Source organism: Sapajus apella, unplaced genomic scaffold (genome assembly GCF_009761245.1).
Source record: "Sapajus apella isolate SASKATOON/1434 unplaced genomic scaffold, GSC_monkey_1.0 scaffold4092, whole genome shotgun sequence".
In the NCBI taxonomy this organism is placed as follows: domain Eukaryota; kingdom Metazoa; phylum Chordata; class Mammalia; order Primates; family Cebidae; genus Sapajus; species Sapajus apella.
This window is the reverse complement of record NW_022441018.1, coordinates 1-6106: the sequence shown is the minus strand read 5'-3', so window position 1 is coordinate 6106 and position 6106 is coordinate 1. Positions and strand designations below refer to the sequence as shown.

Sequence of the window (6106 nt, the reverse complement as noted above, 5' to 3'; positions counted from 1 at the left end):
ATGGTCTCGATCTCTTGACCTCGTGATCCACCCGCCTCGGCCTCCCAAAGTGCTGGGATTACAGGCTTGAGCCACCGCGCCCGGCAGTGTTTTTCATCTTTAAGGCGCTAATGGATTTTTTTTTTTTTCCCTATGCCTTTCCTGAATGACTTCAAAACTCGTTTTATCTTCACCTAAATGTTAAATTAGCACTAGCAGCCATAGTAGCATGCTGAATAGGCAGGACAATAAAAACCCTACTAGCTAAATAAAGAACTGATTAAATAAATAGACAATCTTGAGATTCTCAAACTTAAGTGGAAGCAATAAGCACCATTCCATCTTTATGGTGGAATAAGCCCCAGCTCTATCTGTATGGTCGTCAGGAGCCTCATGCATTAGGGAAATGAGAGAATGAAAATAAAAGAGAAAAAATAGAAAGACAGTTACTTCCACGTAACCTTCACTTCCCACAACCCCCCGTCAAATTCATTTAAAATCACTATTATGAGAGAAACTCAGGTACTAATCTTGATTGCACAACTTATTATTTTGTGGAATTCTTTCTTTAATAATAGAGAACCATAGAGATATATTTAGATATCTCTTCAGCCAGTCAGTCACTCAGTGAGAAGGTCGGACATTGCTATGTAATTTTAACTTGACACCCAGCTTTTATTAGGGTAATTTTCTAGCATGCAAAAGTAGATAGATTAATATAACCAATCCTCATATACACATGACCAGTTATCTTCATATGGCCAGTCTTATCTCATTCGCTTCCTATTTCATTGCATCAGTCACGTCATCAGTGTTTAGTCTCCCTGCTTGTCTCAGAACTGTCTTCCTCCCATTGGTTTGTGTGCATGAGGGACCAAATGAGACCCACACATTGTGTTTGGCTGACAGGTCCCTTAAGTCTCATTTATCCTATAGTTTGCCCTCTCCTTTTTTTTTTTTTTTTTTTGGCCTCAGCTTCCTGAGTAGCTGGGATTACAGGTGCCTGCCACCACCACACCAGGCTAATTTTTTCTATTTTAGTAGAAACAGGGTTTCACCATGTTGGCCAGAATGGTCTCCATCTCCTGACCTTGTGATCCGCCTGCCTCGGCCTCCCAAAGTGCTGAGATTCCAGGCTTGAGCCACCGCGCCTGGCCCGCAACTGTTTAATTAGAAAATATACAAACCTAAGGAAATGAGTCGTAAAACAGTATACTGAACACTGCTTACCCTTCATCTGTGGTCACCCAATGTTCACATTTTGCCTTATTTTATGGCTCTCCTATATGTATTTTTAGAGAACCATATGAAAGTAAATTGCAGGCCGGGCGCGGTCGCTCACATTTGTAATCCCAGCACTTTGGGAGGCTGAGGTGGGCGGATCACCTGAAGCCAGGAGTTTTGTGACCAACCTGGCCAACATGGCAAAATCTCATCTCTACTAAAAATACAAAACTTAGCCAGGCTGGTGGTGCACACCTTTAATCCCAGCTACTTGGGAGGCTGAGGCATGAGAATCACTTGAAACCAGGAAGCAGAAGTTGCAGCGAGCCGAGACCGTGCCGCTACACTCCAGCTCCAGCCTGAGTGACAGCCTGTCTCAACTGTCTCAAAAAAAGAGTGAACTGCATACATCATGATACTTTATTCCTAAATTCTGTGTCAAGTATCTCTTAAGAATAAGAGCGATTCGGCCGGGCACGGTGGCTCAAGCCTGTAATCCCAGCACTCTGGGAGGCTGAGGCAGGTGGATCATGAGGTGAAGAGATCGAGACCATCCTGGTCAACATGGTGAAACCCCGTCTCTACTAAAAATACAAAAAATTAGCTGGGCATGGTGGCGCGTGCCTGTAATCATCCCAGCAACTCAGGAGGCTGAGGCAGGAGAATTGCCTGAACCCAGGAGGCAGAGGTTGCGGTGAGCCGAGATCGCGCCATTGCACTCCAGCCTGGGTAACAAGAGCGAAACTCCGTCTCAGAAAAAAAAAAAAAAAAAAAAAAAGAATAAGAACAATTCTCTGCATAACCATAATACCATTATTCCATCTAAAAAATTAACATTAATTCATAAGAGCTAATGTTAGGTTTTTATTTTATTTATTGTTATGTATGTATTTATTTTAAGATACAGTCCCGCTCTGTCGCCCAGGCTGGAATGCAGTGGCACGATCTCAGCTCACTGCAACCTCCGCCACCAGGTTTCAAGCAATTATCTTGCCTCAGCCTCCCAAGAAGCTGGGGTTATAGGCACACACCACCATGCTTGGGTAATTTTTTTGTTTTTTTAGTAGAGAAGGGATTTTGCCATGTTGGTCAGACTGGAGTCAAACTCCTGACCTCAGGTGATCCACCAGTCTCAGCCTCCCAAAGTGCTGAGATTGTAGGCCTGAGCCACCGCTCCCAGCATAATGTTGAATTTTTAAATTTAAATTTTTAAAATTTCCCCAATGCTCTCAAGAATATCTTTCATAAGTTTCAAGTACTGCATTTGGTTATTATGTCCGGTGAACGTCTTCTCATCTAGAACTGTCCTCATGCTCTTGTGGTTTCTCTAGTTGGCATGAGAATATTCTACCTTCTGAGTTTGTGTGGTTGTTTCCTGGTGATTAAATTCAGATTAAACGTTTTTAGAAGCAAAGTACAGAGGTGATGTTTGTGTACTTCTGATTGCACATCGCGCCAGTCTGTCCTACCATGCTAGGTTCGATGCTAAGTTGGGTCATTTGGCTAAAGGGTGGTGTTAGCCAGACCTCTCTACTGGAAAGGTATCTTACCTCCTTTGTAATATTAACCAATATGTGGGACAAAATGTGAGCCCATGTTTTAGAACTGATCATGTCTTCCAGTGTTTCCCTCAGCAATCCTTACATCTATTTCTCTGATCACAAAAAAAAAAAAGAAGTGCAAAAAAGGAGGGAGGTTCCTATAGTCCCCCATTTACAATTAATTATTAACATTTTGGTCTTCTTTCCAGGACTGGAAATATGTGTATATATGTATTTATATATGTAGAATTTCTTTTAATTCTCTTATTACAAGAAGAGGAACATCATGTAGAGTAGACCAAGTTTTCTCCGAGCTTTTTTTTTTTTTTTTTTGAGACAGAATCTCACTCTGTCGCCCAGGCTAGAGATCAAGTGGCACGAACTGAGCTCACTGCAACCTCTGCCTCCAGGGTTCAAGCGATTCTCCTGCCTCAGCCTCCTGAGTAGCTGGGATTACAGGCGTGTGCCACACACGCCCAGCTAATTTTTGTATTTTTAGTAGAGATGGTGTTTTGCCATATTGACCAGGCTGGTCTTGAGCTCCTGACCTCAGGTGATTCACCCACTTGGCCTCCCAAAGTGCTGGGATTACAGGCGTGAACCACCGCGCCCAGCTAATCAAGCTTTTTTTCTCATAGCTAATATTTCTCACCTCATAAAATATTCTTCTATGACGATTTTTAATGATATGGCATAGTTATTCCTACGGATGTGCCATCATGTAATGCTTAACTAATAATATAATGGCTAACCAATGGTCTAGGGTTAGGCATTTAGTTTGTCCCTACTTCTTTGATTACCAGCAAGATTAAATATTTCACGTGTGTTGGTCATTTAAAGATGTTCTTTTGTGAACTACACTTCCGCGTCCTTTGTCTGCTGAAAAAAGCCTGCTTATTCGGAGGTTTATCTTTCTTACTGAATGTCAATTTTTTATGTGCAGAAATTGCTTTTTAATTTTGTTTGTAATAATCTCTAACATAAAAGTCTAAATTTTAGCCAGGCATGGCGGCTCACGCTTGTAATCCCAGCTCTTTGGGAGGCCGAGGTGGGCAGATCACTTGAGGTCAGGAGTTTGAGACCAGCCTGGCCAACATGGTGAAAATCCGTCTCTACTAAAAATACAAAAAAATTATCCAGGCATGGTGGTGGATGCAAAAATTAGCCAGGAGTGGTGGTGCTTGCCTGGGCAACAGAGGAAGACTTCATCTTAAAAAAAAAAAAAAAAAGTCTAAATTTTAAAAGTTTGTGTAGTCACATGTATTCATGTTTTATTTTGGAATTTATGCTTTTGATGGTACATGTGGAATGGTCTTTCCCACCCCAAGATTATGTAAATCGATCTATGTTCTATTATATTTTTCTCTTTGATCCATCTAAAATTGTATGTTGGTATGTGGCACTTGTTAGTATCTAACTTAATCTTTTTCTTTTTTTTTTTTTTTGAGAGAGAGTTTCACTCTTGTTACCCAGGCTGGAGTGCAATGGCACGATCTCGGTTCACCGCAACCTCCGCCTCCTAGGTTCAGGCAATTCTCCTGCCTCAGCCTTCTGAGTAGCTGGGATTACAGGCACGTGCCACCATGCCCAGCTAATGTTTTGTAGTTTTAGTAGAGACGGGGTTTCACCATGTTGACCAGGATGGTCTTGGTCTCTTGACCTTGTGATCCACCCACCTCGGCCTCCCAAAGTGCTGGGATTACAGGCGTGAGCCACTGCGCCCGGCTAACTTAATCTTTTTCTACCTGGTAACCTGGTCATCCCCAAACCATTGACTGAGTAATGCATCCTTTCTCCATTGTTCTGAAATACTTTTCATTATTTTCTACGATTTATAGTTACTGGGCCTGTCACTGGACTTTCTGTGTTGTTCCATTAAGCTTTATGTGTAAGATCTTCATTATCTTCTGTTCCAATATTTTCTTATTTTCTTGATTATATTTAAAGAATCCTTCCTTTATAAAATTTATACTTCTGTTTTTTGCCCGTGGACGCCGCCGAAGAAGCATCGTTAAAGTCTCTCTTCTCCCTGCGATCATGTCTAAGTCAGAGTCTCCTAAAGAGCCGGAACAGCTGAGGAAGCTCTTCATTGGAGGGTTGAGCTTTGAAACAACCGATGAGAGCCTGAGGAGCCATTTTGAGCAATGGGGAACGCTCAGACTGTGTGGTAATGAGAGATCCAAACACCAAGCGCTCCAGGGGCTTTGGGTTTGTCACGTATGCAACTGTGGAGGAAGTGGATGCAGCCATGAACGCAAGGCCACACAAAGTGGATGGAAGAGTTGTGGAACCAAAGAGAGCTGTCTCAAGAGAAGATTCTCAAAGACCAGGTGCCAGTGCTCGCTTCGGCAGCACATATACTAAAATTGGAACGATACAAAGACCAGGTGCCCACTTAACTGTGAAAAAAATATTCGTTGGTGGCATTAAAGAAGACACTGAAGAACATCACCTAAGAGATTATTTTGAACAATATGGAAAAATTGAAGTGATTGAAATCATGACTGACAGAGGCAGTGGCAAGAAAAGGGGCTTTGCCTTTGTAACCTTTGATGACCATGACTCCGTGGATAAGATTGTCATTCAGAAATACCATACTGTGAATGACCACAACTGTGAAGTTAGGAAAGCCCTGTCAAAGCAAGAGATGGCTAGTGCTTCATCCAGCCAAAGAGGTCGAAGTGGCTCTGGAAACTTTGGTGGTGGTCGTGGAGGTGGTTTCGGTGGGAATGACAACTTTGGTCGCGGAGGAAACTTCAGTGGTCGTGGTGGTTTTGGTGGCAGCCGTGGTGGTGGTGTATATGGTGGCAGTGGGGATGGCTATAATGGATTTGGTAATGATGGAGGCAATTTTGGAGGTGGTGGAAGCTACAATGATTTTGGCAGTTACAACAATCAGTCTTCAAATTTTGGACCTATGAAGGGAGGAAACTTTGGAGGCAGAAGCTCTGGCCCCTATGGTGGTGGCGGCCAATACTTTGCCAAACCACGAAACCAAGGTGGCTATGGTGGTTCCAGTAGCAGCAGTAGCTGTGGCAGTGGCAGAAGATTTTAATTAGGAAACAAAGCTTAGCAGGAGAGGAGAGCCAGAGAAGTGACAGGGAAGCTACAGGTTACAACAGATTTGTGAACTCAGCCAAGCACAGTGGTGGCAGGGCCTAGCTGCTACAAAGAAGACATGATTTAGACAAATACTCATGTGTATGGGCAAAAAACTCGAGGACTGTATTTGTGACTAATTGTATAACAGGTTATTTTAGTTTCTGTTCTGTGGAAAGTGTAAAGCATTCCAACAAGGGGTTTTAATGTAGATTTTTTTTCTTTTTCTTTTTCTTTTTCTTTTTTTTTTTTTTTTTTCACCC

At 42.5% G+C, this 6106-nt stretch overlaps 1 pseudogene across 1 annotated transcript; it reads left to right on the top strand.

Moving 5' to 3' along the window:
- The first annotated feature begins 4712 nt into the window (after positions 1-4712).
- LOC116547670 lies at positions 4713-6062 on the top strand (annotated as a pseudogene). The gene is made up of 2 exons (XR_004267137.1): positions 4713-5074; positions 5132-6062. The product of XR_004267137.1 is annotated as a heterogeneous nuclear ribonucleoprotein A1-like (transcript).
- The last annotated feature ends 44 nt before the right edge of the window (positions 6063-6106 follow it).